We start from the raw sequence: 27,991 nt of genomic DNA, 5'->3' as shown, positions 1-27,991 counted from the left end.
GGCGGTGTAATTCCGCCTGGGGCAAAGACACTTGAGAATCACTACAACAGGCCCCTCCCCCAGAAGATCAACAAGAAATCCAGCCGAGACCAAGTTCACCTACCAAGGAGTGCGGTTTCAATACCAAGGAGAGCAGCAGAATTCCAGAGGAGGAGAAAGCCAAGCACGGAACTCATGGCTTTTTTCCTGTGATTTTTTTTTAGTCTTGCAGTTAATTTAATTTTTTCTTTTTCATTTTTTTTTTTTTCTCGCCTTCGGGTAAAATTTTTTTTTTTAACTGTTACCTTTTTCTTTTTTAACGATTTTTTACTAGTTTATCTAATATATATATATTTTTTTTTTACATTTTTCTTAGGTGTTTTCTTTTTTAAAAAATTCTTTTCTTTTCTTTTCTTTTTTTTTTCTTTTTCTTTTCTTTTTGTTTTTTTTTTCTTTCTTCCTTTTTGAACCTCTTTTTATCCCCTTTCTCCCCACTCACGATTTTGGATCTCTTCTAATTTGGTTAAAGCATATTTTCCTGGGGAGAATTTCCCCAATATGGCAAAGGGAACGAGCATCAAAATTCAGGAGGTTCAGAGAATGCCCCTCAAAATCAATAAGAATAGGACCACACCCCGTCACCTAATAGTAAAATTTACAAGTCTCAATGACAAAGAGAAAATCCTGAAAGCAGCCCGGGAAAAGAAGTCTGTAACATACAATGGTAAGATTGTAATAATTGATAAAATAGCTAAGTAGAAGTATATTCTAAGTTCCATGAGGCACTAGCTCCTCATGCAGGAAAGTATGTGGTCTCCCACAATTTTCAACATTCATTCTATTTGGAGCTCAATAACATTTTGATGTTATTATGTTGAAGTCAATGAGATAAACAAATGCATCCAGTAAATAATTTTTAGGTCCATTAATTGGAAACAATTCTTTTTTTTAAGATTTTATTTATTTATTTGACAGACAGAGATCACAAGTAGGCAGAGAGGCAGGCAGAGAGAGAGAGGAGGGAGCAGGCTCCGTGCTGAGCAGAGAGCCTGATGCGGAGCTTGATCCCAGGACCCTGGGATCATGACCTGAGCCGAAGGCAGAGGCTTTATCCCACTGAGCCACCCAGGTGCCCCAGTTGGAAACAATTCTTAAATTCTTTTGCTCTCCAATATTCAACTTCTAGACCCTGGTCTTCTGGGTAGTCAACCAAAGGCAAAATTGATTAATATCTTATATCTGCATTTTCTTTAGAAAATTATCTTTTAATTAAATCAAGTTTAATCTCGAACTGTTCTTCAGTCTTCTTTGTATTTCAAGACCTTATAATTTTTAGAGCTTACCGATCCCAATTTTGTGAATGTTCCTCAATTTGAGTATGTCTGGAGTTTCTTCATTATTAGACTTAGGTTATGGATTTCTGGCTAAAACAACATCAAAATTGTATTCGATCCTTCTCTGTGCATCATATTAGGAGGATCATAATGCCAGTTGATTCTCTTACTGATGATGATACATTTTATCTATTGGCTAAAGTAGTTTCTGTCAGACTTCTTCTCTGTGAAGTTACTATTTCTCTTTGAGATCAATACTGATGATGATACATTTTATCTATTGGCTAAAGTAGTTTCTGTCAGACTTCTTCTCTGCGAAGTTACTATTTCTCTTTGAGATCAATAATTAATTTGTGAAGGGACAGATTGAGTCTCCATAATTCTGTATCTCATTAAAATTTCACCTACACATTTTAGTATCCACTGATTACTGACATACATTGACTGACTCGAGTATTTCATGCTTTGGGTTTGTGTAGCCAAGTCTAATTGTATATCCAAGACTAAAACAAAGGGAAGATTTAAGACAGTGTTAAGTACTATGAGTAATATATAATGGTGATTATTTTTAAAATGTCATGGGATGATGGGAGGCAAATTTAAGTTGGGTGTTTCTTAGCAAGTGGTAGATGAACTGATAATTGAATGACAAGAAGGACAAATCATGTAACATTTGGGAGTGGTGATCTCCAAGCAGAGAACAAGAATACCAAAGTTATTATGGAAGAAAATATATTGGTATGTTCACCCAAAAGAAAGATCATTAAATCAACCATAGAAATTGAGAAGAAAGGAAGAAGGTGCGATTAGAGACGGGCATCGTAAGCCTTAGTGATAATTATAAATCTTAGGATAAATGCCATATATGGGCACTGGAGCAAAGAAATGATAAGAACAGCATAAATAGATTTTCTTTGGATATATATAGATATCTACATATCTGTATGATAACATATTTATTTGGGAAGTTTTTCCTAATACCTATTTTACTCTTGGATTTAGCTTGACTTCAGGAGAATATCCCTTTAAATATGGACATTTGCACCACACATACTCATCAAGAATAAGTAAATTTGTGTGACATTTTGATATGAAATATCAATAAACATTAAGAAAATAAATATGTTTATCAAATAATCAATGATGCAGATATAGGTAATAGCAAACATATAAAGAAATAAAAATAAAAAATGATAGACAAAATCTTTAGAATAATCATTTTTTACAACCTTTCCTGTACTAGATTTGACAGAGTGTCTGATAATTTTACTGTTCTTGTGTGAAGTTTCTCCAGAGACACATATATTACATATTAGTTAATATAAGATAAAGAATGACAGGTTCCCATATATCCTAATAGCTATCACGCTTTCCTGGGTCAGCCAAGGTGAGTCTTTTCTCATCCATCATATGCTTCACAAATCTAGTACATAGTTACTTCACTGCACTTTTGGTATTCTCTCTTGTCTGGTGATAATATATTTTACAATTAATTGGAAGGATATTATCAGCTTAAGTGAAATTTTAGAATTTCTGGTCTGGTACACCATCCCAGGAGAATAAAAGGCATGTCATATTGTATAGATAACTTTGTAATTATTTCAATTTACCATAGCACAATCTTTACAGCATGTAGCAATTACTGAGCATGACCACAAAATAATGTCCTCTTTTCCCACAGTTCCTCCAGCATAAATCAGACTAGAAAGCCTAGAGTTATCATAACTTAGTGTATAAATTAAATAAGTCCTGGTATCAAATTTCCATAAAATTACATGGTAGAGCATGATATTTTGTATATTCAAAAAACTTTCCAAACCAAGGTCAATCTTCAGGGATTTTGCTCTTTTCTTTTGAACTGCTTATAAAAGAGCAAAAATCACATACCTTAGAAGGATAATTTAAATTTTACATCTCAAGAGAAAATATACCATAGATTTTTCACTTCTATGAAAATTTTGGTTTTTTCTAATTAGATATCCTGAATGTTTCATTGAAATGTGACCTGTGATCAAAAAGAGGGAAAAAAGGAAAGAAATATTGCTAAGCACAACTAGAATAATTGTGGAAATCCTTTCAGAAAATGTAATCAAACCTCCATAATATTTGACTTATTTTTACTAAATTGGGTTAAAAAAAATTTTTTTTTCACTGAGTCTGTGAAAGTTAATCATGCCTTATCTGCAAAGCAAAACCACAGACCCATTTTGAAAAGACAAGTCTGATTTTCTGACCTTCAAGTTGGAAAGCTGACTTGGATGTAACTACAAATGAATGTTTTCCATATTAGCAAAAGTAAGAAATATGTACACTGTAGAGTGAGACCACTGTGTGTGCATGAAGGATACTGCCTTCCCATATTTCCACAAAATGTCAGTCATCTGAGAGAATGAATGGTTGTGAAGCTTCCATCAGCTATTGCACAGAGAGGAAAACATACCAGTGAGGTAAAGAAATGCTTTACCTCCTACAAATTTGTGTAGACTAGTTGGAAAACTGTTAGAGTTGTAATTAAACAGACCTGGATCCATATTCCGATTCCTTCAATGACGAAATGTACTCACTTAAGCAAATGACACATCATATAATGTGAGGTTCAAAATAACCACCCCACTGCCTGTGATGCAGACTAAATGCAATGAAGTATAAAATGTATTTGCAAGTTAGTAGGCATTCAATCTAATGTTGTCCTCCTGTCTATTTCATCATGCTACATATTTCTCTAACAGCATAAATGAGAGCAACTGGAACATCAAGTTTGGAATTTGACATCTACTGAGTACTCACCATGACAAAGAACATACTAAACTCTGAAGATAGAAAAAGATGGGAGAGATACAATAGTAAAATAAATGTCATTCTGAGAGATATTGAAATATCATACCCAAGGTAGATTTGATAACAACACACATTTAACAAAAAATCCTGACCTTTTTCAATTCGATGGATAAAGTATTAGTACCCTTACAGTTTTGGTCTCTATGTTCATGAAATATCACCAACCATATTTCAGTTCCACTAAAGATATATGTCTCACATGTATCAGTCTGTAATTACAAGTATAAGGGATTCTGGAATTAGAACTGACCTCAGATAAAATCCTGTCACTTAAGTGCTTATAACTCTGGGAAATTGAAATTTTATAAACTTAAGTTTCCCCTTCTCTAACATGTAATCTTTGGTGTTAATTGAGATAACATATACAAAGTCTTTCGAGGAGTGTGAACACATAGTATGTGTTCAATAAACATTGGTTGCTATTATTATTCTTATTGCTATTCCCTATAAGGGTAATATAGATATGATAAAGAACTGAAAAACATAAAAATTTTACCAGGTTAACCTCCAAGGAATATTTTCAATACATATTCATTTACTTTTCAAAAGAACTAGAATAAAATTTCTTGCAATTTGCCATTATTGCATTGCATTATACCATTGTATAATTTTTTGGGGGGGAGCATTGCAGAAGAATAACACAGGGATTTTCTTTATAAGTATCTCTTGCCTAGAAATTATACCAGCAATGTTAATAGAATTTCATAAAAGTAATACCTACCCAACTAATGAAAGGTCTATATCAAAGGAAGAAAGGAATAAAAAGGAAATAAAATGCTTCTAACTGTGATAGTAATAACAACCCCCCAAGATTTTTTAATAAACAATAATGTTTTACAAATTAACATTAATATTTTTTGTAATCAGTAAAACACATTAGATTCAAATATAGAAGAAAGCAAAAACAAAACAAAACAAAACAAAAAAAACCCCACAACATTATAAGTTGGAATGGAAATTTAGGCATAAATTTTAAATTTAGAATAAGGTATGATGGAAACTTAATGTTCCTTTGCCATTTGGAAAAATGCTTGCTAAAAGTAATTAAATTTATACTATTTTGTTGCTTTTGAAAAGCACTTTCATAATCCTGGCTGGTTTTCATAATAATACTATGATAAAAAAATCAAGTTGAGGGAAATTGTGGTGTTGAACACAAACAGCTAGTAAATGGTGGAAATGGCCCTAAAAACCAAGCCTAATAGCAATAATTCCATTTTCCCCATTCATGTTTCCTGCCTGCTGCATTTTCTAGCCTAAGAAAATAAGATGTAAGATAAAAGTAGAATTTTACTTCCTGTCTCATAACTCTGTTCTCTTTTTGTTTAAAGATTTTTTTTCTTTAATTCATCAGAAAGAGAAAGAAAAAGAAGGCAAGCACAAGAAGGTGGGGACAGCAGGCAGAGGGAGAAACAGGCTCCTCACTGAGCAAGAAGCCTAATGTGGGATTCAATCCCAGGCCCCTGGGATCATGACCTGAGCCGAAAGCAGATGCTTAACCAACTGAGCCAACCTGGTGTCCCTAATAACTGTTCTTAATACACCTTGATACTCCAAAATTGTTTAAATTTTTCTTGAATTAATATACAGATAATTTTTTTTGCAGAGTTTAAGGGAGTTTGAAAGAATAGAGGTGGATGATAAGCAGTTTAAAGTATTTACTGTATTTAAAGATAATTTTATAATAAGAATAAAAAAAATGTGCTTTCTTTGGCAGCCTACTTCAGTTGCAGGGATAAGTAAGAAAAACTTTTTAAACCCTGAATATATAGGAATATTCCTTTTCCTGGTTTCATTAATCTGGCCATGTAGTTTTTCCCCTCAGAATGCACTGCAAAATATGGTCTTTCTCCCAGAAATTTTTCCGAGTTTCAAAATGTACCAGAATATTCCCTCATAATCTGTGATTCAAGGAGCTTAAACATTTAGCCAAAATGACTTCTCATGTATATGTTATCCTGGCCAATTTAAACTCGATTGTTATAGCATAACAAAGCCCTCTGTAACTAAACTGGCGAGGACATTCTCAGTTTTGTAGATATCCCTGAGGCATAGATAATGATACAGCAAAACTATGATTGGTCCACCTTTCTTCAGCTATAATCCGTGCTGCCTACATGTAGAGAGCGTTTCTGGCACCACTAATTGTATCTTACTTCCAAAAATATCCTTTTGGAATATTCAACACAGCTGGAAGCAAGATGTAATGTGATAATGTTAGAAAAGTTGTAATAGGGTCTATTCTGAAGGGTATTCCAGATCAGGACTGAAGTTAAAGAGACAAGAATCTTGAAAATATTTTTAATACAGCATTAGCCCTTTGCAGCTATGTTATTTGGCATCAGATTTTCTCACACAGAAGAAAAGATTATCTGTGCTTTATTCACCTTTCAATAACACAGTTCACCTTTGGAACTGTATTAATGTATTATAAACACTATTGTTTTCGTAGTACACAGTCTCCCAATTATCTACAAGTGGTTATCTAGATTTTGATTTTTTTCCCCCACATTGGCTTCTGGGGCCATTTTACATGTTAAGGAGCAGAATCAAAGATTAACAAATTTGAAATTTTTTATTTATTTATTTATTTTTTATCTTAAGGGTCACATTCAATAGATTCATGGATGAGAAGATTAGAACTCCTGGCTGAGTAAGGTTTCTTCATGACCCATGCTAACAATTTTTTCAGGATGACAGTCCCTTTATGCTCAAAGAAACAGGACATTTCTTCATATAAATAAAAATAATTTTCAACACTAGATATTTGAAAAGTAAAATCTTCCTAATCTCATGCTTACTATGGAAGACAATTAAATTTAAATTAGCTTCATCTTGGATCATGAGCAATGGTGTTTCATTATAGAAATACAAAATATGATTATTTGGCTATGTTTAATAGAGAATTATAACATTTAATCTCCTCCTACTGATTTTTAACATATAAAACTAAGATACTGAATTTAAGATTGTAAGATTAGGTAAAAATAACCTAATGAGATAACAAGATCATCGGTATATACCCTCTGAGAATTATAATTGAACTAAAAATATATATGAATTTCCACCTGCAACCACAAAGCTCAGATCCCATCTGTATATCCCACAGATATTTAAACTCAACAAATAAAAAGTATTGTATTTTCTATATCAAATGATAGCTCCTTATTTATCCTAGTATCTAAACTAGAAACACAAAGGTCAATTTTTGTTTTTCTCTTTAGTTTTCACATTTGATCATTGACCAATCCTGATGAATTTAACAAACATTTTTTTAGAAATTAAATCTAGTCTCCTATGTCTCTTTGCATTAACTCTGTGTTACCACACAACAACTTAACTGATTACTTTTATTTAATTATTATCCCCTCAAATCATTTTTCATACAAACCAGAGGCATAAGTCTAAAATGTCAACCTAATGAGTCATTCTCCTTCAAACAATGCCTTACAGGACTCTTCATGCCTAAAGGTAAATTCTATTGTTAATGTCCGAATGCTAGTACATCCATAGTGTATCTCCTGTCTAGGCTCAGACCTCACATGTATTTTCTAGGAATCATGCTCTACAAAAAGGATATGTTTTTGTTGTTGTAGCTGTTTGTTTTCTTTTCTCTTCTTCTTCTTCTTTTTTTTTTTTTTTTTTTGAAGGCTTAGCCACCACTTCTTCTTTGTTGCAAACCACTATGAAAATAAAGTTAAAATGCAATAGCAGGTTTAAAGAAATCTACAATGGTGGATGATGGATGGAGTTTCAACAGAATGTTGAGGTTGTCTTTGTCATTCCACACATTAATTTCTTGCCATTTGTCTCCCCAAAATCAATCCTAGATAAACTATTGAAGAAGAGTGGACATGGATATAATAAAGAGATAATAAAACACTGTGAAGAAACTGAAGATTTACTTGAAATGGTATTGGGTAAATGAATGCAGCCTGGAAGGGAAGGTGATGGGAAGGAAAGGGTAGATTGGAAAAAGGTGATTTTAGTTTGCTATGTGTTTCTCTTCCATTGCCTTGGGATAAACATTAATTTCCTCTATACAAAAGAAGCTGTCTTCCTTAAAGAACTGCCTTCATTCTGCATTACTTGAGAAAAACTTTTTTCCAAAGATTTATTTACTTGTTATTTTAGAGAAAGAGAGAGAATAAGGCGGAGGGACAGAGGGAGAGACAGACTCTCAAGCAGACTCTGTACTGAGTGCAGAGCCTGAGGTGGGGCTTGATTTCACAAAGCTGAGATCATGACCTGAACCAAAATCAAGAGTTGGATGCTTAACTTACTGAGGTGCCCAGGTCCCCTCTAACATTTTGGGGGGGATTTATTTATTATTTAGGGGGCATAAGAAGAGAGGGAGTCTTAAGCAGACACCCTGCTGATAGCGGAGCCAATGCAGGGCTTAATCTCATGACCCTGACATCAAGACCTGAGTCAAAATCAAGAGTTGGATGCTTAACTGACTAAGTGACCCAGTTTCCCCTTTCCTTACTAACTTTTTATCACAGGAATTAGATATATGTAAAACATTCATATGTAAAATATTGTATATCTAAACTGATGATGAGGAAGAAGGGCAACATCAGACCAGCACAAACTTTTACTGGCATGAGAAACTCATAAATGCGGGTGTGAATTAATCAGTTGATCAGTTGTTTCTGAAAATTTGCCTCTCCACTCATTTCTCTCAATATCCTTTATTTAGATGCCCATAAATGGTTATCCCACCATTATAAAAAGATGGAAAACAAATATACACTAGTTTTCAAACATTGGGTAGAAAGCAGTGGAAGGCTCTGATGCCTAAAAGAAGTGGTCCCTGAGGGAAGAGCCAGACAAATGCACAAATTTAATGTATGAATCAGTTTCTAGGGAAGGCACATTGGGGTAAAGCCAAACAGGCTAGTAGTCTCACCCAGCTGAGGAGACAGATGTATGGATTCAGAGAGGTTGAGGCATGTAGAATTTGTGGAGCAGAGTAATAAGAGAAAAATTCACAGAGAATGAAATATGCAAGTATCTAGGGAAGGACAGTCAGGAGGATTTGGCTGAGTAGTGATCACTACATACTTGAGAAGAAACTACCTGAGAACAAGGAAAGACCACTGGAAATCATTAGCTCAAATAATTCCTAGAGCTCACAAATGGCTGGAAAGAGTGTTCTCATTAGCTAGTTTTTTTTTTTTAAAGATTTTATTTATTTATTTGACAGAGAGAGAGATCACAAGTAGGCAGAGAGGCAGGCAGAGAGAGAGAGAGGGAAGCAGGCTCCCCGCTGATCAGAGAGCCCGATGCGGGACTCGATCCCAGGACCCTGAGACCATGACCTGAGCCGAAGGCAGTGGCTTAACCCACTGAGCCACCCAGGCGCCCTCATTAGCTAGTTTGAAGAAAAGTTATAATTCAGAAGACACTGGACACATTTCTTCCAAAGATATTACTCTATTTGTGGAGCTAAACTAGTCCCAGAATAAATTCTTCTCTGAATTGGCCATACTAAGACTTATAAGTAAAACTCAAAATGACCAAACTAATTTATGAGTTAATTGCACATCATATTGAAACTTAATGCCCTTTAAATAAAGATCTCAAAATCCAGGACCCAGGAACATCAAATACATAATTTCTGATGCCCAATTTTAAAATCATCAGATATAGAGATAAGAAGATAATTATTACCTATAAGCAGGAGTTTAACTGAGTTAATTCCTGTTGACATAAACAGATCCAGAAATAGAATATATTAAATTTAGCAGATAAAAACTTTAAATAAGATATTAGGATATCTATATATCTCAGTGTGTGTGTGTGTATGTGTGTGTGTGTGTGTGTATGCATATATATGTATATATACATACGTATATAAATAAAATGGTGCCAGATATGAAATCTTAGCCTTCACCAAGAATTTGAATACGTACAATATCTTAGTTCTAAAGCACTGGTGGAGTGTGGGGTTGGTGGTGCAATATCTAAGTAATATAAAGATTTACTAGAAAAGGGAGCATTGATGAGGAAAGTTTTGGAAGAAATTTTAAAAGACTATAAATGGAGCTTATAGAGAAAACAAAAAATACTGGATGAAATGAACAGGAGATTAGATACTGCAGAAAATATCACTGTATTTAAAGGCACTTAAAATGAAATACAAGTATGAAACAAGACTTAATAAGTAGGAACAGAAACATATATCAGACAATATAAAATGGTATAATATACATGTAACTGGATTTCTAGAAGTAGGGAGTTGGAGAACAGATACTCTAGTAATAACAATTAAAATTTCCCAGTTTAATACAAAGTATAAATTCATAGATCTTAGAAGCTCAACAAACCAAAGCAGAAGAAATATAGAGAAAATAATGTCAAAGCACATCATAATATAATTGCTTGAAATGAGTGATAAAGAGAAAGTTTTAAAAGCAGGCAGAAGAAAACGAACAAAAACAAAAACTTTATATGCAAAGGAACAAATATATAAAAGAGTATACTTCTTGGTTGATTTTATGAAAGCAGAAGACAATGGAAGTGTATCTTAAGGATTAATAATAAGAAAACAAAAGCAAACACAAAATCTGCCAAGCTCAAATTCATTACCCAGAGAGAGTATCTTTGGAAAATGAAAATAAAAATTCTCTGGATTAACTGCTTCTTCCAAATGCTGCTTCATTCCAAGTTAGTGAACTATTTACTGAAGGATGTGCCTGGGTTGGCAACAAAAAAGAATGATTAGCAGTGACTTTGTGGCACTCAAGTCTCCCTATCCTGAGATTCACACCATGTCTTTTTCTCAAATCACTGGAAACTCCTTAAACCTTTCCACAGGTCATATTGACAGGCAGAGCAAATGATAATCTCAGGTAAAATTGAATTTAAATACCAAATAAATAGACATTTGTAGACTAATGCTATCTCAAAAAACTGTTCAAAATTTAAAAAAGAAAATCAAAACAATGGAGAACATATATCAAGTGAACCAAAATTAGTAGAAAGGAAAGACTTAGAAGTAGATATAAATATAAGATCAATGTAAGGAAATAGGGATGTATGTTAACAATACTAAACAAGACTAAGGATTTAAAAAAGAAAAGATCAAGATAAAAAAATATGGAAAGCTATTTTGAATAAGGCACCACATTGATAGATCAAATGGTAGTATAAATATCAAAAAAACAAGCCAGTGAGGGAGATGATCAGTTTGAGGAATATCAAGAAGAAAGCAGAGTAAAAAGGTATGTATAAGTCATGGAGAATATAAAAAATAAGTATTAATCCCCTGGTGACAGAATTCCTAGAAGGAAGGGTAGTGATGATGAAGGAAGAATTTTTATCTTAAAAAAATAATAATAATAATAAATAAATAAATAAATAAATAAAATTCCCAGAATTAACCTGTGTGTGTGTGTTTTAAGTTAACACGAGCAAATCTGGGTGTCGCAGTCAGTTGAGTGTGCACCCTTCATCTCATAATCCCAGGTCCTTGGGATAGAACCCTACATCCAATTCCCTGTTCTACAGGGAGCTTGCTTCTCCCTTTGTCTTCTTTTGTCTCCCTACCCACCATCTGCTGCTTATGCCACTTGTGCTCTCTCTCTCTCTCTCGCTCATTCTCTCAAATAAATAAATAACATCTTGAAAAAAAAAAGGCAACATGTGATTACACAATTAGTCCTTAATCATATTATTAAATTTAGGCATTATATAAATCATCAGAGAAGAAGAACGGACATTGTTTTACCTGAAATTTCAAGGATTACAATAACAGTCTAGCAAATAGTATTATAAATGGCTGGTAGACCATAGGTTTTTTTTAAATAGTTGCCTGCTATTCATGTTTTTCAAGGTATATTGGTGCAGATAGTTGAGTATTTTGGTATTTATCATTTTCTTCCTTGATAGGATACCTGTCTTACTCAAATATTCTGAAGCAGACAGATAGTAACTGTAATTCCTAAGAAAACTGTAAACCTGCCTGTCATTTCTAGTGTCCTACACAATGCTTGATTGAGTTTAGGCACTTAAATATGTTTGTCATTACACAAAATTATAATTATATTTTACTTATGTTAGAATAATTATATAAACAAAACAAATGAATTAAATAGCCACAGATCCAAATCATTGCTTATTGAGTGTCAGCAGGATAGTCACCAAAATATTGAACACTTACATTAATGATTTTTATATTAATCTATGGTTAAGGCTATAACAATGTATTTGTCACTTGGTTTCACTTACATGGTATTGTCCTAATTCAGGATTTTATGGTATAAATCTCATCTACCAATTCTGTATTTTCAAACTACAGTTTTATTTTCTATATTCCTTAATAATCACTTTATTTCTAACTACATATCATAATATTTTATAGAAAGTTCACATAATTCATTTGTCCTTTCTTAAAATATAGTTTACTTATTTGGCTTCTAATATTAATCACAAGAATCCAGAAGATATATTCTTTCTCTTCCTCTCTTTGTTTTCTTCTGTGTTAGACTAGTATTTGCCATACTATTTTAAACTTTATTTTTTAAAAAATTCTATCATAGTTCAGTGGAAATATATACTTGGTATATGGGAATAGGTGAGAATTACTGACCCGTGAACAATCTGTGATAGAAAAGCAGATGAAAAGATACCAAGTGTAGTTTTTAGGAGTAGCTGAAGTAGCAAATCCAGAAGATGCTCTGCAGGTCACTCAAAGCTGGGGAGCAAGGAGAAAAAGAAATTAAGATAAGAGGGACAACCAAGGAGAAAAAACAAGACAAAATGAAACACTTCAGAATTGAAAGAAGCGTTATATCCTTTGCTCAGTATGGTAAAGGTGTCTAATGGTACAGGTGGCTCTGACAAGGGAGAGCTGATCTTTAACTCTACTAGATGCAGTGGACATGGTCCACTTCTGGTGGTGCTGGGCACAGGATACAGTTTTATAGTAATCTCTGCATAATGAGAAAACCTTTAAATAACAATGATTGAACTCCACACTGGGAGACTATAGGAGAAGGAATTTAAGAGTAGTATGCAATGTAGACAGGGAATGAGATCATGAAAGAAAAACATTTGTTTGAATGAAGTTTTTTAAATGAACTTTGACCTCCAAGCTTCAGAGAAGAAAGCAGATAATTCCTGTATCTTGATGGCCTGTTAGCACTAACTCTCAAAGTCAGTGGTAAGTAGTGCACCTTGTAGTCAGGCAAAAACATTATTGCTTAGTCTGTGCCACAATATGGCTGCTTGAAGTGGAGTAAGGAAATCTGGGAGCAGGAATGGAAGGTAGATATTCTCATTCATTGGCTCCAGGTATGAGAGTCAGAGCTATAAATGAACCCGCTGTTCGGTTTGGACTCTTTGACACAATCACCCTGGACATGGGTTTACCTAGAAGGTAGAGAGAAGCCAAAGATTCAATAACATATGGCATATTGGTTGTTACTGTATACAGCATTCATAATCTCTACATAAAACTGTTTCTAAAACAATAAAAGACTCTAAGCCAAATAGATAAGTAAATGGAATATATTATGTTTGATTGCTTTCTCCCAACACATCCCATCAGTTAATTGTGTTTTGTTTATTTATTTATTTATTTTTTGTTTTGTTTTGTTTTTTTTTTTTTTGGCTGATGAAAATAATCTAGCTCCAGTAGGGGAATGCTTCTAAATCTTCAGCAAACGAGAAAAAATCCTTAATTTGTAAATGATATAATCTGGAGCATGATAGGAAGTGAAAGAATTGGGGATAATGCCACTTAACTAAAAATATTTTCTTTCAATGTAAGTATGATTTCATTAAGCTGAAACCCAAACCCATCAATCATGAGTAAAAATTCAGTTGCAAATGAAGAATTTATCATATTTACCTCAAATAAACTTGAGGAGAATGTGGTTATTGCAACAGTTTAAGAGACTTCACTTCATGAAAGAATATGAGCATTAAGTTGTATTTTTAGTGTACACAGCAAATATTGTAAAAGTACTATTTGACATAAATATGTGTGATAGACATATTCTATCTCTCAATATCTATCACATATTCTATGTGTGAGAGACAATGTTCATTCAGTCTTTTTTTTTTTTTTTTTTTTTTTTAGAATAGCTATCAGTCAGCTCATGTTAGGAAATACCTATTTAAGCTATTTAAGCTAGGCTTACCATTTGTTATAAGTCAATCATTAACCAGTGTGTGAAAACTATTTTTCTAAAAAATGATATCTGAATATTATTTCCAATCCATTTGTGAGTGGTGAATCAATCTTTTACAACATACACGCATTTTGTTTAGAAACTCTTTACTGTCATATGAAAATAAAGTTGTCTTTAGTCAAATATGGAAATTCACGGAAACTCTTGAAACAGTTCCAATATAATGGTTCATATTTGTTCTTCAAAAAAATTGTTTTCTATTATCAAAAATAAGACATGCAGGTATGAAATGTGACAGAACTCTAAGAGTTTGCACTACAATATCCAAGATCCTTATGAAGTTGCTATAAATTGTATTTTAAAATTCTGGGTGGAAACACACATACACACAAATACATAAACATACATGTATTTTTTAGAGTAAATTATTTTTGGTACATCATTTCCCTTAACAGCAAGTACACATGTTCTTTGTTACCCTCATCTATTGTCCATGGAGTAGTGAGAAGGGAGGTTTATGGAATTTGCAAACTTGGAGTTTTGAGGTTTAACTTTTGTAAGTCCAAGCAATTCAGTAGTCTTCATATATTACTACCCTTTTCTCTCACCTCTTAGTTCATAATATGTTCCAGTCTCCCTCACATAAAAATCTGGCATCATTCTATTTAATGTTCTTTTCAAGATCAATTTAACTATGACTTTGCTCTTAACTGCAAATACTATTGAAGTAATATGTATTTATAGTTTCTATTTCCTCATCTTTCAATTGTTTCAATATCCATGTAGTCCCTGCCCATCTATTGAAACGTCTCCTTTTCCAGTCTTACACAATGCTCTATTTCCTAAGTTCAATGAAGCCTGTTGCAAGCACCTTTGTTAGGCAACAATTCCTGCAGGATAAAAAGTTCTTTTGCCTCAAAGACAACATTTTCCTTCCTAGTTTTCTTCTTACTCTCCAGTACATTTAATATTCTGTACTGGTTTACTTTTGCTTGCTCGTCTCAAATGATCTGGTTCTTTTTCTTACATATTTTAAACCATAGTGTATCCTAGCCTCACACATCTCTGAGTATTGATTTCCGGTGTGGGGAGACACAAGTTTTCACATTTCTACTGCGGTGCTAAAAGCCTCACACAATTTCTCTCTTTTAAGTCCCACATAGAACCCAGGGCTTCTTGGCTCAGTAGAAGCAAATGAAATAGAATTTAAAGAAACAGGAAAAGGGCTACAGTCCAGTCATGATCCTGGAATCACGTTGTGAATGTTTTCCAGCTTACTTTTCTCTTTTCTCTTGGCTTCCCCAACTCATATAAATTATCCACAGGCCCTCTAGGAATCTATTACTGAAAGAGGAGAGAAGGAAGAGGCATGGGGGTGGGGGAAGGGAGAGGGAGAGAGAGAGGAAGAAGAAAAAGGGATCTGTGTGAAAGGATCCTAAAATACTGCCACCCTCTATTTCTCATCTCAAAGCCCTGAATCAGTTGCTACTGATAAAAAGAACAGAAAAAACAAATGGCCATATTAAGCTCAAGATATGAAACTTATCTCTTGAATTCCTGATTATCTTACACATATGTTTTACCATCTTCTTTCTCAAGTCTTCTCATTCCTCATTCTCTTGTAATGTAATGTTGTTCCATTACATTTTGCCTTTTTTTAGACTTCTATTTATTTGCGAGAGAAAGAAAAAGAGAGAGAGAGAGAGAGAGTGCATGAGGAGGGAGTGGGGCAGAGGGAGAGAGAGAAATAGACTTCCGACTGGGAGGGATCCAGAGGAAGAGCTCAATCCCAGGACCCTGAGATCATGACTTGAGCTGAAGGCAGAAGCTTAATAAACGGAGCCTTCAGCCCTCCCTGTTTTGCCTTTACAGAGCTCTCCATTTCTCTTCTCAACATGGAAAGTCTCTCATAAACACCTGGCTTTTATTTTACTTTTTTAATCTCTGCAAGAGAGTATTAGCCACGGATTCACCTGTGCTCTCAGAGTATCCTGGAGTTCTTTGTTTTATTTTGGTTTTGTTGTTGTTTCAAGTTTTTTATTTAAATTCTAGTTAGTTAACATATAGTGTAATATCAGTTTCAGGAGTAGAATTTAGTGATTCATCACTTATATCTAACACCCAGCGCCCATCACATGCACCTCTCTTAATGGCCATCACCCATTTAGCCCATTCCTCAACCCACCGCCCCTCAAGCAACCCTCAGTTTGTTCTCTATACTTAAGAGGCTCTTTTATAGTTTGCCTCCCTCCCTTTTTTTTCTTTCCCCTATGCTCATCTGTTTCGTTTTTTAAATGAGTGAAAGCTTATGTTATTTGACTTTAACTGATTTATTTCACTTAGCATAATACACTCTCTCTCCATCCATGTCATTGCAAATGACAAAATTTCACTCTTTTTGATAGCTGAGTATAGCTGAGTAATATTTCATTGGGGATATATATCCATATCTACATATATAGATATATATCTTTAATTTTCTGAGTAACTTCCATACTGTTTTCCAGACTGACTACCAGTCTTCCTTCCCACCAACAGTGCAAGAGGGTTCCCCTTTCTCTGCATTTTCACCAACATTTGTTGTTTCCTGTGTTGTTCATTTTAGCCATTCTGACAGGTGTGAAGTGTATATCATTATAGGTTTGGTTTGTATTTCCTTGATGATGAATGATGTTTGAGCATCTTTTCATGTGTATATTAGCCATCTGTATGTCTCCTTCATAGTATTCTGTTTTAAATATGTATTCAATACATTCTCAGAGAATGAATGAATAGATGGAGATAAACTTAAAGCAAATGGAGATGATACTTTGAATGGGAAAGTAGTCTAAAACAGAAGGTGATTGCCATTATTCTAAGTGGGATATAAACAAAGCTTTTCCAATTCCATTTAGTCACCAAACATGACTCACATATAATTCAGATAAAAGTGTCAAGTAAAACAATACTATACTTTTATCTTTGACAGGTTAAGTTTCATGAGGTGTTAAGAATTTGGCAAAATATTTAAGCATATAAATTTAACTATCAAGGAATGTATATATAATATTGGTCAAAATTTGTAGTAAACATTCATCTTATAAGATATAATGATATATGAACCATCATTTTAAGTAACTTATTTACTTATAAAATAAAGTAAGAATTTCTCATAGGTATATAATATTTCTGGTGAGGGAAATTTTTTTAGCTATACTCAATATTTGTAAGTAGATTCTAAAATTTTTTTTTAAAGATTTTATTATTTATTTGACAGACAGAGATCACAAGCAGGTAGAGAGGCAGGCAGAGAGAGAGAGAGGAGGAAGCAGGCTCCCCGCTGAGCAGAGAGCCCAATGCGGAACTCGATCCCAGGACCCTGAGATCATGACCTGAGCCGAAGGCAGCGGCTTAACCCACTGAGCCACCCAGGTGCCCGATTCTAAAACTTTTAAAACTATGTTGGTTGTACACAAAAACATAAATATATCTGAGTGGAAATCACAATAAAAGAAGAACCATCTTCCACTTTCATATGTTGTTAATTTAGGAGAACATACAGTTATTCTTCCTCTTGCCAAGAGATTGGGAAAGACTTCATTGAATACTGGATTTGAGCTCTAGAAAGTGTCATCCACTCAGCAGTATTCTTGCTGAGTCATCAAAATACACACAGCTAAAAGCATTAATTTCCCCCTTAAAAGTATTCTTGAAAGCTGTGCTGTTTCAGAAACAGAAGCAAAGTCAGCTGAAAAAGTACAGTTAAATTCACCTTTAAGTGAAAATATATATAAAAAAATCGATTTTGAGTGAAGTGTTTTTATTTATTATAGGACAGAATTTAATCCAACTAGGTTTTTTTTTAGGGAAATTTAATATATTGCTCAATCCTGTATACCTTTCACACTGAAAGGTTAATCCTATTTCTACTGTTTCAACTGTTGGATTTAATCCTTTGTCTCAGAGGATTTAACTAACGTATTTTAAAGCCCTGATTTCCAATATGTTGCAAGAAATAACTAAAAAGACAAGGCAGTGAAACCTGACAAACAAAGTTGCTCCTTGTTGCAAATTTGAAAGCTATCCTGGCCTGATATTCAAGATAATCAAAACGTGATTTACACTCGTAGTAAGGAGTCTGGATAAATTATAAGGCAACCTACTTTCTTGATGAATAATTCATATATATTAAGATAAATAATATTTCTTGTCATTCTTGATTTAAAAAAAAAAAAACTTGGCATCCTTAACAATCCAGACCTAAATACTTTTCATGGCATTTCTCAAAGATTGGCATGTTACATTTTATGAGGGCAACAAGTGAGACAATTAAAGTACCTCAGCATCCAGAGAACCATTAGTTTACATAAGCCTGCAACCACAAAATAATCATGATCATTTTCACAGGCCTGATGCTACATGTCTCATTAATATTAAATAATAAATTTTGATTTCTGAAAACTCAGTGTCCATTCTTGATACTCAGGAGATTACAGATAGTTTCCCAGACAAGTCTTTAGTCCAAAGCAATCATTTCAAACTTGGGAAATCTATTACATACAAGCCCATAGATAAAATATTTTAAGTAAATCTTTTGACATTTCTCTGTTTGGGCCATGATTGTAAGGTGATTCTGTATGTTCTGATACAGACAGGTAATATTCAATACCATTGTGATGTTTTGACTGATACAAGTAAAAGGGTATATATATTCAATCTCATAAAACGTGTATAGTTTGGGAATTTACTTCTGCACACAAATAAATTCTTCTGCTTACCTTTTTGTTTTTTAAACAAAGCTAAATATTCTAGAACTGTCTCACTTTTGTGTGCTTAACAAAATAAAATCTAATATGCTGCTTAAAATTTGGAAGTAATTTGGGGCACCTGGGTGGCTCAGTGGGTTAAAGACTCTGCCTTCTGCTCCGGTCATGATCCCAGGGTCCTAGGATCGAGCCCCACATCTGGCTCTCTGCTCTGCGGGAAGCCTGCTTCCTCCTCATTCTCTGCCTGCCTCTCTGCCTACTTGTGATCTCTGTCTGTCCAATAAATAAAGAAAGAAAAAACTTTAAAAAAATTTGGGTATTATAGAGGGCACGGGTTGCATGGAGCACTGGGTGTGGTGCAAAAATAATGAATACTGTTATGCTGAAAATAAAAAATAAATTTAAAAAAATTGGAAGTTATTCTTGAAAGGTTAGATAACAAATGAGAGCAATACACATTTTAAAGATATCTGCTTTATTGGGTTTTGCTCCAGTCCTTTACTATTTTTCAAAGTTCTACATGGTAATTATTTGCATTAAAAATATGAAAAAGGGGCACTTTAGTGGCTCAGTTGGTTAAGCCTCAGCCTTAGGCTCAGGTCATGGTCCTGGGGTCCTGGTATCGAGCCCTTGAGGGCTCCAAGCTCAGTGGGGAGTCAGCCTCTCCTTGTCCTTCTGCCCCTTTCCCTCTTCTCATGCTCTCTTTCTCTCTCAAATAAAATCTTTTTAAAAAAGTGGAAGAAAAAGGTGTAACCTATCTCATCAAAATTCATCCTACAAATGAAAACCAGGACTTTTGAAATATACCTTACTTCAAGATTTGGAAACACATCAAAGAGGAAGTACTTTATTTGCAAAAATTAAAAACAAAAGTTTAGTACTACTAAAGTTTTAAAACTGTTTTATATTTTATTTCATAACTCTGTATTCTGGTTAGCTATTTAATTATGTTATATGATAGCATGTCAATCTCTTGTAAATACTGTCAGTGGGAATAAAGCGTCTAATGATTAAAATAAATTATATTTAACTTTGTTCAAAATGGAAATTATTTTATTAAGAAAGTGTTTGATAAGCTTCATTTAAACCCTAGAAATTTCCTCAGAGTAGATGGTGAGTATTATGGCTCTAACTGAACAGTTTGATTTGTTATCCTTGACTGCTTTATACATAACCACTTTTCTTTGTAGATGTGATTTTGGCCATGTGATTATATAATTGTGAATAATATTGAATATGTCGATATCATATTCTCTCTATGTAAATATACTCTCTATCACTTTCTATGTAAATATACTCTCTATCACTTATTTGTGAAAACAAAAGTATACTTATAATATACTTATATGATGCTTATACTAAATCTATAATGAACAAATTATTCATTGGACAAGTGTTTATAAAGCACGTTCTATGTGCTCAGAGCTGTACTTAGTTGCAGACTTTCATGGGATCAGAATGTGGCTCTTGGCCTTTCTTGTGCTTATTTCTGGGGTGGTGAAATTACCATAGTTCCACCTCCAATCTCCACCTTCTGGTTTCACCCTCTTCTCTATTTCTTTTAGGATCTGTGAAGCTCTACCTATAATCATCTCTCCAGAAACACCATACATGTGTTCAGAGTCTCTGTTTTACTTCCTCACTTTCTTGAAATTATATTCTTCTCAAGTTCCACTGGCTTCCAAAAGAATTGTTAAAAAAAAATAAAATAATATAAAATAAAATAAAAATAAAAAGAATTGTACACGTTGGGAAAAAAAGAGAAAAATTGTAAACATTGAGATAGCATGCAATTTTACTTAATATGCTTTAACATCTTTATACCATATAAACTAAATTAGATCTTACCTTATCTTAACTAAAATCTTCCCTAATTACTTTGCTTGAAATTATTCTAAATTAAAATAAAAAGCCATGGCATATGTAAATTGAGATTTAAGACTTACATGTATCCCATATTTTATTAAAACTAATAATCATGATATAACAGAACATGTAATCCTTAGGAAGAGGTAAGATTTGCCCTTAAGGATGTACAAGACACATCTGCATTTCAAATTCTTACTTCTTCATGCCTTAATATTTCATAATGACTCTTCTTATTCCTTTCAATATGTTATATCAGTGGTTTTCTCTTTTAGTTTCATTTTGCAATTAATTCCTTCAATGCTGCCTATGATTAAGGGTATCTGGCAAATGAAGAAAAAAAATGTATTAACAATCTAACTGCCTTTTGACAGCCACAATACACAGTCCAAAAAACAGAGAAATTGAGTTAAATGATAATAGGCAAGAATTATAAACAACTAGATCTATTTTCCAAGTGGTTATTGCACTGAAATTATAGTACCCTATTTTGAGAATGACCTTCCTTAATCCTTCTTTTATAAAATCCAGAACAGTCCTTCAAACAAATATCTTCATATACACATATACACACACATGATAGACCTAATTGTACAATGAAAACTCAGTCATCTCAAAAACAATTTAAAATATTAGCTCCTTAGGGGCATCTGGGTGGCTCAGTGGGTTAAGCCTCTGTCTTTTGCTCAGGTCATGATCTCAGGGTCCTGGGATTGAGCTCCACAACGGGGCTGTCTGCTTAGCAGGGAGCCTGCTTCCTCCTCTCTCTCTGCCTGCCTCTCTGCCTACTTGTGATCTCTCTTTCTCTTTGTCAAATAAATAAATAAAATCTTTAAAAATAAAATAAAATATTAGCTACCTAAAGATATGGCATTAAAAATATTTAACTACCATTATGGTTTTGGCCCACCCCAATCAGAGCAGAGGCTATAACAGACTGTATTGGTGCAGACAATCCCAATCATCTATATTAATGTAAAACATTAAAAAAAGATAATGTATGTCTACTTGGAAGTATTTTATTTCCCTTCTTATAATAATAAAATGAATTATTATATTTTTCTATAATATTTTTCTTAAAACAGTATGTGACCAGGAATTTTCATGGCCCAGGCAAGCAGGAAAATGCTGAAAGAAGTAGAAGTAAATGGTAGAACTATTGGTTTACATTCATTGGTAGTAGGTCCCTGAACAGTAATTCTTCTTTCAATTCCTGACTTAGAGAGAAACATTGGCGTTTAGAGACTAAAGATGGTTCATTTCCAGTATTCTAAAACTTCTACCACCCTCATGTTATATTTTCTAAAGATAGAAGCATGCACAAGGACATTATGCTAATATAATCACACATAAAACACATTACAAGTAAGAGTTTTATGTTATTTAAATATAATTATTTTGTGAAAAAAAGAACTAGTTCATACTCAACCCACATTTATGTTTATGTGTATCTAATATGTAAACATATATGTACATCCATATAATGCTTATTAAATGCAAACAATTAAATATATGCTTATAATTACATACTAAATCTCAGAATAAATTAAATAATTCTGCATAAAATTAGCACACAGCAATTTCAAGAAGAAAATATTTCTAGATTTCTTTCACTTTTTGCGAAATATTACACATGGAAAAACACTGTTTTCAATTTTAAGAGTATCTGCTACATTTTACTTCCCGAAAATGAACTTATAGTTTATGAACTTGTAATATTAAAATAATGCAATTATAATGATAAATATGCAAACATATTACTAAGAATAACTACTTGCAATAGTTATTTTTTGAGTGCTTTTTTTTAAAATACTATATGAAATCTTTCCAATTTATTCAATCTTTGAACAAATCTTTATTGAAAGTATACAAGGTACAAGGCCCTATTCTATGTACTTGAGACATATTAGTAAATAAAGGATGCAGTTGTGGGGGAGTTTACTAGCAAGATGACAAAGGAAAACAAAAGCTGACCCATATACTCAGACCGTGTGTGGTTAGAGGTGTAGTTGGGATTAAGTCTGTTCATTCGTTTCACTAAAGATGGTGACTTTTCCTTTTTTTAAAGATTTTATTTATTTATTTGACAGAGATCACAAGTAAGCAGAGAGGCAGGCAGAGAGAAAGAGAGAGAGAAGAGAAGCAGGCCTCCTGCTGAGCAGAGAGCCCATTGCTGGGGCTGGATCCCAGGACCCTGGGATCACAACCTGACCCGGAAGCAGAGGCTTTAACCAACACTGAGCCACCCAGGCACCCCTGACTTTTCCTTTTATTTTTTAACTACTCTTTATGGATTTTTTAGAAAAAACACCTCAATTCCTCCATCTGAGACAAGAACTTTATAAACTATTTTTATTAACGAAAAGTAAAATGAGTTCTCACTTAGGTATTCACCAATAGCAATTATTATATTTCTAATCATTGCAATTAACAGTTTGAAAATATTAATTAAAAAGTAAGCACTTTTTTGGATTTTAATTTTTTTAAAGTCTACCTTCAATAGTAAACGAAATGGAATTTTTGGAGAGTTAATTAATTTTGCACAACTTTCTGATTTTTACAGAAAATATGTGTTTCATCAGTATAATTCTTCAAGTGACATATTTTATATTCAAACATTTATCAGATATCCAGCCTGACATAGAATATGTTATCTTGTGAATAGGTCTACATTTATCTCCAAAATAAACTTCTGTTTCTCATGTAGAGATTTTATCCTTGAGGAGCAGGTGAAACTTGAACCTGACTGGGAGGCTATGACAATCCTTACCTTACCTTACAAAGAGGAAAGTACAATCTTAAATAAAATTGTTCATTCGTCTTTTAGATGGCTCACAGAACACATATAATAAACGCAGAAAATATTGCCTGGTGTTGCTGCTGATGAAAAGATGACCAGGATCACATCTTCTTTCATGTTAGCTATCCATGTTCAGAAGATTTGAAAAGAGAGATAAGATGAAAGGAATGTAAAATGAAAAAAAATAATATATATATATATTAAAACAATTCTGTTCAACGTATTTCTAGATTTCTACTCTGTAGTTAAACTAATATCTTTGGTTAGGGAAATATATGTCTTTTAAATAAAGAAAAAACTTCATGGACTATTTCTTTTTCTTCCTGATGTCCATGTAAAATCATTTCTCAAAGGTTAAAAACCTAGAAACAGATTTCTAATCTTTTGCTTATTCACATGTTCAAGACTATTCAGTAGTCTGTACATGTTTTCTAAAGCTGGAATTAGCATTTTACATAATTTCAAATGTGGTAGCATGAAATGGAGGCTCAACATTTTTCATTTCTTATTACCAAAGGATTGGAACACCTTTTCAGGTTTGTGAGTCATGTGCTAAGCAGCTTCTCTGTGATAGGCTGAAATGGCAAACTACCTTTAAAATCTTAGCAGTGTACAAAAAAAAAGATTATTTGTCAGTAATGTTGTCTTGATTCGACCCTACTGTCTTAGACTGTGATTCTGCCCAATGATGCGGCATTGTTCTGTACTTTAAATTGTCTGGAGTCTGTTCCACATTATCTTCTTCATTTCAGGATCTAAGATGAGAGAGCAGCTCTCTTCTTGGAAGAAGAGAGGTTGGAACACACTCTTCCTATGGAAGAGGGAAAAACTAGGAGAACTGGTATAAACACTCAACTCTTTAACCATCTACTCATATGGCATAGGTCATGTCCAGTCATATATCAATGCCCAGTACAAATTAAATGGCCAGACACATACCTAGTGGCATGGGAATGTATACCCTACTAATTCATTTGGCTATGAACATGGGTGTACAATAATATTTCAAAGAAGGGGAAAGTACAAATATTTGAAAACCATAATACAACCAATAATAGGCATATACTTCTTTTTTTTTAGAAATTATTGTTCTTAACTTGCTTGTATCACATTGGTATTTTTTTTTTGTTTTACATATTCTGGATATTAATCTTTTCTTGTTTTTTTTTGTATTTATATGTCTTTCACAGGATTCAATTTATTTTGATGGAAAAAAATTCTTAACATGAGACAATGATATTTCACAATAATTTTTTAATCATTTACATGTTTTATGGATTATTTAACAATCCACTTATTATTTATGACCTTAGTTCTTAAATATATGCTCTTATATAGTCTTCAATAAATTATAAAATCATCTTTTAGATTAAAGGTTATACATTTAGGATTGTGTGCAATGTGATATAAAGACAAAATTACTTTTTGTTTCATATGAATAATAGGCATCTTAGCATCATTTATTTATTTATTTATTTTTAAAGATGTTATTTATTTATTTGACAGACAAATATCACAAGAAGGCAGAGAGGTAGGCAGAGGGCAGGGGGGAAGCAGTCTCCCTGCTGAGCAGAGAGCCCAATGTGCCCTGGAATCATGACCTGAGCTGAAGGCAGAGGCTTTAACCCACTGATCCACCCAGGTGCCCCTTAGCACCACTTATTGATAAAATCACCACTGCCCCTCTGTACTGAGAGGAAAAGAATTCTTCTAACCAAGAATATTTTATCCTAAAAATCTGTTCTTCAAAAGTGAAGAAGAGATAGTCTTTCTCAGACAAATAAAAGTTGAATAAGTCCATCACCACTAGACTGCCTTGCAAGAATACTAAAGGGAACTTTCCTTTTGAAATTAAAGGATGTTAAATAGCAACATGAAAACATATGAAAGTATCAAACTCACTCTAAGTATAGTCAAATTCAAAATAATACTGTAATGATGGTGGTTAAATCATTTTTAATTTTAATATAAAAATTAGAAGGCAAAAGTACTAAATAAGCATAGCAGTAGCTATAATTTGAAGTACAAAAATGTAAATTGTGACATCAACAACATAAAATGTCAGGAGAGTAAAGTGAAAAGTTTTTAAATGTGATCAAAGTTCAATTTCTATCAGCTTAAAGTAGACTGGTATAATGATACCATGAGCTATCTAAAGCTCATGGTCATCTCAAAAAAAATATACAAATCTCTATCTGTAATAGATACAAAATATAAAGAGGGAAGAATTGAAATATGCCACTATGAAAAATCTTCAAATCAAGGGGAAGACAGCAAGAGAGGAAGAATGAAACAAGGAATTATAAAAGTCATAAAATGTTAAACAAAATGGCACTAGTAACTTTCTACTTGTCAATAACTGTTTTAAATATAAATGGATTAAATTCTCTATTGAATAAAGACACTAAATTGAATAAAGACCATAAAGACACTTAGTTGTTATAAAACACAACATCCAACTATATGTGGCCTGCAAAAAATTCACTTGAGCTTTAAAAACACATAAAATCTGAAAGTGGAGGGATGGAAAAGATATTCTATGTAAATTCTAAAAATAAGAAAGCAGGCATACTTACATCTCCGTCAGAAAATGGATTTTAAGTCAAAACTATCACAAGGGACAAAAGAGTCAAGACTAGATTCATTAGAACATATAAAAATTATGAATATATATATTCACCCAAAATATAAGCACCTAATTATATAAAACAAAATTAACCAGATAAGAGGAGCAGTAGACTGCAACACAGTAATTGTAGGTGACATTAATACCCCACTTTCAATGATGGATAGATCATCCAGAGAGAAAATCAATGAAGAAACAGCGACTTGAATAACACTATAGACCAAATGGAACTAATGGGCATGAATATTATTTCATCCAAAAGCAACAGAATACATATTGTTCTCAAGAACACATAGAACATTTTCCAAGAAAGATCACATGTGAGGAGAAAATACAAATGTTAACAAGTTTAAGAAGTTTTAAATCATTTGAAGTATTATTTCCAACCAAATTCGTATAATCTAGAAATCAATATTGGAAGAACAATTGGAAAATTAAGAAATATGTAGAATATAAGCAGCGCATTCCTGAACAACCAATGGCTCAAAAGAGAAATCAAAAGAAAACCAAAAAATATCTTTAGACCAAAGAAAATGGAAATACAGCACACCAAAACTTATGGGATGAAACAAAAGCAAAAATTCTAAAGGGGGAATTTCATAGCAACAAATGCCCACATTAAGAAAAAAGAAAGATCTCTAGTAAAAACAAAACAAACAAACAAAACAACACACCTCACTTCACACTATAAGGAAGCATAATATAACATCTGCATTAAAAGGGGGTACCTGGATGGTGCAGTGAAACATCTGACTCTTGGTTTGGGTTCTGGTCATGGTCTCAGGGTCGTGAGATTAAGCCCTGCATTGAACTCTGCATTCAGCACGGGTTCTGTTTAAGATTCTCTCTTCCTCTCCCTCTTTCCCTCTCTCTCACAAAAGAAATAAAATCTTTTAAAAATTTTGCCTTGTAGTGATCTCAGGAGAGAGAGAAAAGGGGGCATAAAAGATATTTGCAGTTATAATAGCTCAAAACTTCCTGAATATAGGAAGGAACAGATATCTAAATCCAGGAAGCACAGGCAGCCCCCAACAAAATCAACCCAAGGAGGTCCACACCAAGACACATAGTAATTAAAATGGAAAAATTAGTGGTAAGAGAGAATTTTAAAAGCAGCAAAAGAAAATAGTTATGTACTAGGAAAATCCCATAAGACTATCAGCTGACTCTTCAGCAGAAAATTTGCAGACCAGAAGAGAGTGGCATGATATATTCAAAGTGCTGGGAAGAAAAAGAAGAAAAAAATCCTGCAGCCAAGAATACTCTATCTAGCAAAGCTATCATTTACCATAGAAGAAGAAATAGAGTTTCCAAGGGAAAAAAAAAAGTTAACAGAATTCATGACCAATAAACCAGCCTTAGAAGAAATGTTAAAGGGGACTCTGAGTGGAAAGGAAAGACCATAACCAGGAGTAAGAAAAGTAGGAAGTGGAAAAGCAGTAAAATTAAGTATATCTATAAAACTCAGTCAAGGGACTCATAAAATAAAAGGAGGTAAAGTACAAATACATAAGACATGGGGGCAAGAGGAAGGGGAGTAAAAATGTAGTGCTTTGGGAACAGGTTCAAATTTAAGCAATTACCAACTGAATATAGATTGCTATGTGCATAAGATGCTATACACAGACTTAACGGCAACTAACAATCAAAACCAGTAATAG

Source organism: Mustela putorius, unplaced genomic scaffold (assembly GCF_011764305.1).
Source record: "Mustela putorius furo isolate JIRA1106 unplaced genomic scaffold, ASM1176430v1.1 tig00003846_pilon_pilon_pilon, whole genome shotgun sequence".
In the NCBI taxonomy this organism is placed as follows: Eukaryota; Metazoa; Chordata; class Mammalia; order Carnivora; family Mustelidae; genus Mustela; species Mustela putorius.
This window is presented reverse-complemented; position numbering follows the sequence as displayed.